This window comes from Elephantulus edwardii, unplaced genomic scaffold (assembly GCF_000299155.1).
Source record: "Elephantulus edwardii isolate Elephantulus edwardi_28Jun2011 unplaced genomic scaffold, EleEdw1.0 scaffold00143, whole genome shotgun sequence".
NCBI lineage: Eukaryota > Metazoa > Chordata > Mammalia > Macroscelidea > Macroscelididae > Elephantulus > Elephantulus edwardii.
The window spans coordinates 4,118,910-4,129,700 of record NW_006399893.1 but is presented as its reverse complement, the minus strand read 5'-3'; positions in this window follow the sequence as shown (position 1 = coordinate 4,129,700).

Here is a 10,791-nt window from a genome sequence, read left to right as displayed (position 1 = left end):
CGGTTGGCGCAGGATAGAGCAGGGTTTAGAGCTGTTGTGCATAGGGTCGCTATGAGTCGGAAACGACTCGACGGCACATAACAACAACAACAGCTCAATATCTGGTTTCTGTGAGTCACAGTCTTCTGCATCAGATCACCTGGAGGGCTTGTCAAAGGTGATGGCTGGGCAAACCTCTGGAGTTTTTAATTCAGTTGATTCATGGGGGGCCTTGAGTGATTGCAGTAGTTCCCAGAAGATGCTCCTAGCTTTTGGTTCAGGATACATCTTAGAGAAATAACCACTTTGGTAGAATGAATTTCATAAGAAGGAAGTTGGTGTCTGTTCATTAAGCAGTCTTATTAAAAAGGGGGGGGGAACTCAGCGTTTCAATTGCTACCCAACTGAACCCAGTTCAGTGTGACATTTCAGAGTAGAATTGCTTCATTGGGTTTCCCGGTTTTAATCTTTATGAAAGTAGATTAGACCCTCCGTGGCACCACTGTGGCTTCAAACAGCCAACCTTCAGTTGAGTAGTTGAATGTAAATGTTTTATGCCACCGAGGTATGTGAGTCTTCCCCTAGTGCTTAGCACATATACAGCATTAACATTTACACTTTGAAAAAGTGAAGGCTAACTCCTACTTCCTTTTTTGATTCCTTTTTTTCAATCTATATGCTGGATAGTTCTTTGAGGAAGCTGGAGGTTATGAAGAAGAATGTGGCGTTAGGATTGGGAAAAGATTCATCAACCACCTGTGCTGTGCTGAAGGCTCAACCTTGCTTACCAAAACTAAGGAGGATTTGAAACTTTTGCTGCAGAAGGTCAAGGACCACATGCAGTTTTTTATATGCATCTCAACATCAAGAAGTTATTCTCTCAAGCTGCAAGATAAGTTGTGGAATGACAAAATATGGGTGGCTATTCTTGTCAATTAAGCGTCATGCAGTAGGAAATTGTAGTCTTTTTAATGACTTAATGAAACATTTTTTTAAAATAAAATTTTATACTAGTTTACTTACAAATTCATATACATTATTTTTCATATTGGATCTTTCCCACTTTCTGAACCTATCCCTCCCTCCACCCACCAAATTGTGCCACCTTATGATTACCACGACCTGCTATCCTCAACTCTCTGCTCCCCTTGCTCTCCCCTCTTAGATCCTTATATATGTTTTTCTGGTTATCTATTTCTACAATAATGATCTTATACAGTATTCCTCATATATGCTTTACTAATTATCTATTTCTACAATGATGATCTTATATAGTATTTGCCCTCATGGAACTAAGTTAGTTCACCTTAGCATAATGCTCTCCAATCCCTCTCAAATTAGGTAGTAATTTACAAAATGATTACACCTGCATGCTGGGTAATATTCCATCGTGTGACTGTACCATAATTTCTCAATCCATTCAATTGTGGCTGGACATTTGGACCATTTCCATAGTCTTTTGATGGTGAATAACACTGTTATGAACATTGGTGTATAAATCTTTATTTATGTCTCAGTTCTCATTTCCTTGGGGTATATTCTAAGCAGCGGAATAGCTGGATCATATACAGACACCAAACAGCCTTCCAGAGTGGTTGTACCATTTTAAAATCCCACCAACAGTATATAAGAGTTCCTATCTCTCCTCATCCTAAATTGATTTGGCTGATGACTTTCTTGTACAACAATATCTGTATTATTATCCTGTTCAATTCATGTTTAATTCATTGATGACATCAAGAAGGCGCAGAGGGAAATTGGGGGAAAAAAATCGCCTGTCTAGTCAAAGAGGAAGGAGCAAACCATCAGAGTGGCATTGGGAAATTTGCTACCTAATCTGAGGACTACATTATATATTTTCTTAATCTTCCAAAGCAAGAAAAGGGCAAATACACTTTAACTTTGATATTCTTCCTGGGTAGTAGGTTGGATGGAACAAGTCCTAACTGTATATTTCAAAATGAACTTACTGGATTATAGTAAACATTTTTTTAAAGATAGAATGGAATAGTATGAAATATTTTATAGTGTATCAACACAATGTTATTTTCATGCAAAAAAGAAAACAAAAATTCTCACCTGGTCAGTTGACTGTATCATGATAGGTGGAGAAAAGATTGAGGTTGTTAACCATTTCATCTTGCTCAGAACTACAAGCAACACTATTGGCATCAGCAGTCAGAAAAATAAAAGATGAGTTGCACTAGTAAAGTCTGTTGTCAAGGACCTCTCCAGACTGTGAAGGAGCAATGATGCCAGTCTAGAGACTAAGGTGCATCTTATCTAGGCCATGTTCTTCTCAATTGCTTGCTATACATTAGAGGACTAGATAATGAATAAAGATGATAGAAGAAAAAGCAATGCATTTTATTTGTGGTGCTGGAGAAGAGTATTGCACATCCCATGAACAAACAGATCTGTCCTGGAAAGGGTGAAACCAGGTTACTTTTTGGAGGCAAGAATTTTGAAGCTTGGTCTCATGTTCTTTCACATGTTTCCAGGAGGGACTAGTCCTTGGAGTAGGACACCATGCTTTTAAGAATGGAGGCTCAGAGCAAAAGAGGATAATGCTGGGTGGGATGGATCGACACAATGCATGTGGCTATAGGGTCAGTTATGTCAGAAATGTGAGTTTTGCTCAATATAGGGCATGGTTCAGAACCTTCATTCATGGCCCTATAAGTTGTAGTTAAGTTGAAGATACACGACAGTAACAGCTTTTACTTTATTTACAGTTGTCATGCGCTGTCAAGTTAACTAAAACTCACAGTGACCCTATAAGCAATAGCTCTGATTCCTGCCCTATTTTGAGCCAACTTCATTGTCTCTAACATACCTGCTCCCATTGCCATAGTCACTGTGTCAACTCATCCTATGCAGTCTTTTTCTCTTGCACTGACTCCTCTACCTTTCTAAGCATGGTTCCCTTCTCCAAGGGCTGGTCCCTCCTGACAATATGCTTAAAGTATATGAGATGGAATTTGAAAGTCCTTGACTCCAATGAGCAACCTAGTTTCACTTTCTCCAAGACTGACTTGTTTGTTCTCTTGAAAAATCCATGGTATGTTGTCTCTCTGGAGACTAAGGTGCATCTGATACAGGCCATGGTCTCTGAGATCACTTGCTGTGCATCAGAGAGTTGGACAATGACTAAGGAGAATAGAAGGAGAATTGATGCCTTTGAGCTGTGGTGCTGGAGAAGAGTATTGAGGGTACCATGGACTGCTAGGAAAACAAGCAGATTCATCCTGGAAAGGGTTAAACCAGGCGGTTCCTTGGAGGCAAGGATTCTGAGGCTCCATCTAACATATTTTGGACATGTTGTAAGGAGGGACCGGTCCTTGGAGAGGGACATCATGCTTGGTAGGGTGGAGGGACAACGCAAGAGGGGAAGGCCCTCTATGAGGTGGATTGATTCTGTGACTGGGTGTATTGAAGACTGTGTGATTGGAACAGGACAGAGCAGAGTTTAGGGCTGTTGTCCATAGGGTCGCTATGAGTTGCAGGTGACTCGACGGCACATAACAACAACAACAACATGTACAGTACTCTTCTCCAGCACCACAACCCAAAGTCATCAGTTCTTCTTTTGCCATCCTTAGTCATTGTCCAGCTCTCAGATGCATAGTGAGCAATTGAGAAGACCTGGATCAGGCTCACCTTAATCTCTAGACTGGCATGTTTGCTCCTTGGCAGTGTGAAGAGGTTCCTGACAACAGATTTTCCCAAAGTAATTAATCTTTTGATTTTCTGGCTACTAGTGCCAATACTATTGAGTGTAGATCTGAGAAACATGAAATTGTTGACCACCTCAATCTCTTCTTCATCTTTCATTTTACTGCTACATGGTGAGAATATTTGTTTTCCTGATGTTGAGATGCAGTCCTTGACCTTCAGTAGATACTGTAAATTCTCATTCAGTTCACTTAGCAAAGTTTTACCCAATGAATTTCTGAAAACCACATAGACTCAGTAGTCTCTGCTACTGATGTTAAGGCTACTGAGGACAGTATCTGTAAAATTAGCTGGTTTTCATATTTTTTCTTGAGCTACACTTCATGGCATTGAAATAGGCAGGCTTGACCCTAGGTTGATTGACTGAGGATGCATGAAAGCAGTAGAAGCAACAGAAATCTTTCCTGACGGACCATCTGCTTGCTTTCAATGTTTCAGCAGAGCATCCTGAAGACTAACCCGGTGACCAAGTAAAGATTAAAGTATAATCCACTAAAAAGGTGAATTAGCAAAGCTGTTAATCCTATTATTGCCTATATATTGATGGGGTTACTCAATACTGGTACTTATTTATATCTTAAAGATATAAACACATTCTGAAACAACTTTTGTGTTTCTGTAATTTTTTTCCCTTAATATGTGGTAACACTGATGTTTGAGGGTGGATTTTCTCATATTATGGAGCAGTAAAGAGCTATGATACTGATGACTCACTGTTTTTTGTTTGCTTGTTTGTTTTGGAGTTTTCCCCCCTCTGGATAATGCAGAGATAACCCTCTTATCAATTTGTTTAATTACCACTACTAAATACCTGCCTTGTGGAGGAGTCCTGGTGAAGAAGTTTGCTTCTTGCTCTTTGACAACTCAATCCAAAACTGAAAGCAATAACACCTCTACAAAACTATGAATATAAAACCTATAAAAACAATTACAAATTTAATACTGGCTATTTATCCATATCTTATGTGATTTTTTGGTTGTTGTTGTTGTGTACTGTTGAATCGGATCCAATAGGCACAGGACAAGATTATCCCTCCTTCTCCAGCAGAGCATCTGGTGGATATGAACTATGTGCCTTCAGGATTGCAGTGCAGCTTCTTACCACTGGGACACTAGAGCTCCCCATATCCTATGTATGAATACTCTGTAGAAAACAAGTAAGAGAAAAAAAAATCCAAAACACCCAAAACCAAAAAAAAACCCCAAAGAAACTAATAATCACACACATCTATTTTGGGTCATGAAAATGCCAGAATCTTTTCAGGACTGTCAATAGCAGTAGTTAGGATTTGTTGTTTTTAACTTTGTATTTTTAGAACTATTTCAATATTTGAACATTTCTATTGTCTTGATGTATCCCAAATCAGTTAAGTAAGGAAGTTTATGTATAAACACCATTTTTCAGAGGTAGCGGTAAGAGGGTATTTCTTTTTGGGCCTAGTTGCTTAGTGGTAAAGAGTTATGCTGCCAACCTAAAGATAAGGCAGTTTCTATAGCAGAAAAATGAGCCATCTGCTCCAATGCTATTGATATCCTTTGAAAACCCACTGGAGGGTGAACTATGAGTCAGTTCTGGCTCAACAGCACAGAACAACAAATAATAATATCAGGGACGCAATGAATTCCTAAAAGCAGTGTTAGTTATGTGGTAGAATTCTTTTCTTCTCTTTCACATGAGAGAACTGGGTTTGGCTTCTGGCAAATGTAGTTTATATGCAGCTACCACCAGTGTGTCTGTGGAGTCTTATATTGCTTCCACACTAGGATGGGCCAAGAAGAAAGTCCTGGGTCACGTGTTTCTAAAAATTGGCCAATGAAATCCTAATAAATGGCAATGGTGTAGTATTAATTGATCCTAAGGATGGCATCTGGAAGCAGGAGCGGCATCCACTTCCGAAATGGCTTGCCTCCGGAAACTCTATGTATGAACAGTGCTCAGGCTGTTCGTTCATAGGGTCGCTATGAGTCGTCTACGACTCGACGGCATTAAACAACAACAAACAACAAGGATGGCATAGGACAAGATAGTGTTTTGTTCTGATGTGCATGGGGTCTCAATGAACTGAAGGCACCTCATATCAGCTAATTACAAAAACAACTCACAAATGCAAATTGACAGTTATAAAGATGTCTCAATGAACACACATTGATAAAAGAAAAAAGAATATATCCTGTTATATATAACAATAGATTGAAGGACTTCTACAAATACAAAGTGAGACTCATTCTTAAATCATCCTTGAAGTCTACATTTTTAGAACTATCACTTTGTAAACACTTAGCATGAAAAAAGCAAGCCTGAAAGGAGACTAGAATTATAGATTAATTATGCTGCAACAAATCAAATTTTAACCTGTCAATAAGTTCCACATTTTAAAAAAATATAGATTAATCTTATGATATGAAAAATGATTATGACAGCTCTAATCTTTGCAATGCCTGTAATCTCTCTAGGCTGTCATGTGTAATCAGAGAAAAATTTAAGGAAGACCTAAAATAATATTTGTAACTAAATAGCTTTGTATAATGGAGTCTGTTACTGTCAAACATGATTTGATCTACAATAGAAACATTTTAAAAATGTAAGTGAAACATATTCTCCAATTTTATTTAGCCCTTTATAAATGAGGATAACTGATCCTGAGGAAACAATATATACCTGGCAAGCTCAATAATCACTTTAAAAAAAACTATTAGGCCAATAATTTCATCATTTTTATACCATGAAGAAAATTGTCTGACTCAAAAGAAAGAACACAGATATCTTAATTTATCTTTGATATTACTCAAACTGGTTACTATGTTGATATAGATATATTATTTTCTATAACTTGTTTATTATTGGTAATAACTGAATTATGTCTTCCAAAATATCTTGTAAATCCCATTCTCTATGTCTATTGTTATGATCCCATTTGAGAATGGGTTTTCTCTGTTGTGTTAATGTAGGGTTAAAGCATGATGTGTCTTGGATCGATCCCTTTTGGGATGCAACCACTGCCATTGAGTCAATTCCTACTCACTGCCACCCTCCACCACATTTCTGAGACTCTGATTATTAATGAGAGGAAACTACTCATGTTTCTTCCAAGGAGTTATTGGTAGATTTGAACTATGGAAGATGTTCTGCCTTTTGGTTAGGAGTACATCACACTATGCTGCAAGCAAAAGAGCAGGCAGATATATAGATATAGATACCAAGCCACATGAAGATCATGTAGGAACAGAATCTCAAAAGGAGACATGGACCTCCCTTCAGAGCCGGCAGAGAAATAAAGAAAAACATTCGCTAGAGTTCATCCAAAATTCAGAGTTCCAGGGTGCCAAACTGTGATCAAATAATTTCCTTTTGCTAAAGCCTCCTGTTTGTGATATTTCTGGTATACTATCACTAGATAACTTAAGATAGAATTTGGTACTGAGAAGTGAGAGTGCTCTAACAAAGACCTACATTGTGCAAGTGGTTTTGGAGTTGAGTAATGAGAAGGAGTTGCAAAATTTTTATGGTGCCTAATTGTAAAAGTCTAGATTGTCTTGAAGGTATTGCTGGTAAAATTACTGGCATCAAAGATGATTTTGGTGCGGGTTCAAAGGAAGAGAAAAGAGATAGAGAGAAAACCTCTATCAAAGAACAGTTTTAGAGAATATGTATACTATTTTCTTAGAAAATACAAAATGTTGCTAGAAATATGAATGTTAAATATGGTTCTAAGGAAGCTTTAAGAGAAAATGATGAGCATATGATTAGACAATGGAGGAAGAGTATTGTGGGTTTTTTTTTTATTCAGTGGTAAAGAACTTCTCTGAATTTTGTTCAAATATTTGACAGAAAATAGAACTTGTAAGAGATTAACTTGGATATTTACCTGATAAACTTTCTAAGTAAGTTATTAAAGGTTCCAAGCAGATTTATGAGTACCTTGGCACTCATAGTATAATGTGAAAGGGGAAAAGTATGGGCTTAAAAAATACCTTTGCAAAATGAAAACTGAGCTGAAATATTTTGAAAATTCTGAACACAAACTAAGGACACATATTCTTGGATTTTCATCCTCTTTTGTTAAAAGGAAGCCTTTCTAGAGAAGGCTAGATTATCTTTTTTAAAGAGGATGAAGTCTATGACTGATGGAACTAACCAACAAACTACTACAACAGAAATACCATCAGCATAAATTGAGGAGAACAGAGAAAGCACACAAAAACATTGGCTGCTTCCTACACACAGGACAGGAAACAGGTCAAAAAGGTCTCATCTGTTTTCCTCCAAGAAAAGGAATGATTCATCCTTGGAGCAGGTCAGAGACCAGCAAAACCAAGGCAAAGAGCACATGAAGCAGCACTGGGTAGGTCCCAAATGGTTGGGCCACAGCTTTGGGGATCTCAAAGGCATCTCAAAGAAATTCTGACATTCTGACATGTCAAAGTCTGAACTTCACCAGCTTGGTTCCAGACTGTGGGACTGCCAGTGAGTTTGACAAAGCACATGAGTCAGCTGCCCAAAGCTGAGGGGGTGGAGCTGTAATGTCCAAAGTCAGAGAAAAATGGAACCTTCCCGTGACTGAGGCTAAGGAATTACTTCTCAGATAGACTAGGAGAAGAGGGTCATACGTAGCAACTAGATTCTCTGTGAACCTGGAAGATGGAGCTGAAGAAGTAAGACTGAGAAGACTTACATAGTATTCAGGGAGCATGATGACTAACACCCAAAGTCTTAATGGGAAAGCAAGTGCCTGTTGTTGTTGTTGTTGTTAAGTGTCATTGAGTCAACTATGATTCATTGTGACCCTATAAAAATCTCTATCCTGCATCATCCTCATGATTTCTGTCCTGTTCAAGCCCATAGTGGTAGTCATTGTACCAATGCATCTCTTTCAGAGTCTTCCTCTCTTTCACTTACCCTCTACAGTTTCCTTCTGAAAATGTGCCCAAATTAAGTGAGATGAAGTTTCGCCATCCTTGGGTCTATGGACCACTTTGCTTGTACTTCCTTTGGGGCTGATTTGCTTGTGACTTCCCCCCCCCCGCCCAAGTACACTTTAATCTTTAAATTGTCATCCTTGCACTTTAGAACTTTGCAAAGGCCCTTGACAACATATTTCCTCAATGCAACCCATCTTTTGATGTTTTGACTGCTGCCACTATTGATGTTGTTTGTGGATCCAAGTAAATTGAATTTGTTGATAATTTCAATCTTTTCACATCTACCATAATATTGCCTATTGGCCCAGTGGTGAGGTTTTTTGTTTACTTGAGGTTGTGATGTAACCTACATGGAAGGTTGTTGTTGTGTACTGACAAGTCATAAACAACCCCCATAGTTGACCCTACAACAAATTTTCAGAGGCAGATAATTGCATGGGAGGAAATTGCCCATCCATCTCCTATGGAGCGGGTATATTTAAACCACATGTCTTTGGGATTTCAACACAGTTTCTTACCAATAGGCCACCAGAACTCCCCAATATTGAAGGTAGTTTGCTATGTGCTGTCGAGTCGCCTAAGACTCATGTTGTTGTTGTTGTTGTTATGTGTCGAGTCGCTTGCGACTCATAGCGACCCTATGTCCAACAGCCCTCAACTCCACTCTGTCCTGTGCCAATCGCACCGTCTCTGACACTCCCATCCCAATTATCCCAGTCACTGAATCAATCCACCTCATAGAGGGTCTTCCTCTCCTGTGCTGTCTCTTCACCCTCCCAAGCGTGATGTCCTTTTCCACTGATTGGTCACTCCTTGAAACATGTCCAAAGTATGTTAGACGGAGCCTCAGAATCCTTGTCTCCAAGGAGTCGCTCGGTTTAACCCTTTCCAGGACAAATCTGTTTGTTTTCCTAGCAGTCCATGGTATTCTCAATACTCTTCTCCAGCACCACAGCTCAAAGGCATCAATTCTCCTCCTATCCTCCTTGGTCATTGTCCAACTCTCTGATGCATAACAAGTGATTGCGAAGACCATAGCCTGTATCAGACGCACCTTAGTCTCCAGAGAGACACCATTGCTCTTCAGTACTTTGGAGAGGTCCCTAACAGCAGACTTTCCCATGGTAATGTGCCTTTTAATTTCCTGGCTGCTGGTGCCAAGACTGTTGACTACAGAGCCAAGCAAACTAAAGCTGTGCAACAGCCGTAAAACCCTGCTCTGTCCTGTTCCAATCTCATCATCTCTGACATACCTACCCCAATTACCCCAGTCACTTAATCAATCCACCTCATAGAGGGTCTTCCTCTCCTGTGCTGTCTCTTCACCCTCCCAAGCGTGATGTCCTTTTCCACTGATTGGTCACTCCTTGAAACATGTCCAAAGTATGCCAGATGAAGCCCCAGAATACTTGCCTCCAAGGAAGAGCCTAGTTTAACTTTCTCTTGCACGAACTTTTCTTATCAGGCCGTGGTATTAAATAACTCTTCTCCAACACCATAGCTCAGAAGCATCAATTCTCCTTCTATCCTCCCTAGTCATTGTCCAGCTCTCTGATGCATAGCAAGTGATTACAAAGACCATGGCCTGTATGAGGCACACGTTAGTTTCCAGAGTGACACTATTGCCTTTCAGTACTGAGAGATCAAAAGATTATTTTCAAGCCTTGAAAGCAAATGTAGATTATTTCGCTTAGTTTTAGACTTGCTTGATAATCTGTTATAACTTTTTTCTATATAATTTCTCACATTTGTAATGGGAAAATATCTACCTTGTGCCTTGTCTACCATTTTGGTTTATAAGTAGATAGCTTAGCTTGTATTTTGAATGTCACAAGTTTTCAATAGAAAAGAAATTTTGCCTCAAGATGGATAACATTTAAAAATCTCTACTATACTTGATTTAGATTAATCAGGAGAGATCTAGTAACTATTGGAATTTATTTAAAATTTTGGAATGATAGGATGAATGTGTTTTACCTATAACATGGACATTTGGGAATTTTTTGGGGTTCCAGAAAGGGCAACCTAGGTAGAACTGTCAAGCATGGAAATACAAAGGAATAGTTGTAAGCAGACACTAGTAATTGGAACATGGAATGTGAGAAGCATGAATGTAGGAAAATTAGAAATTGTTAAGAAAGAAATGGAACGCATAAA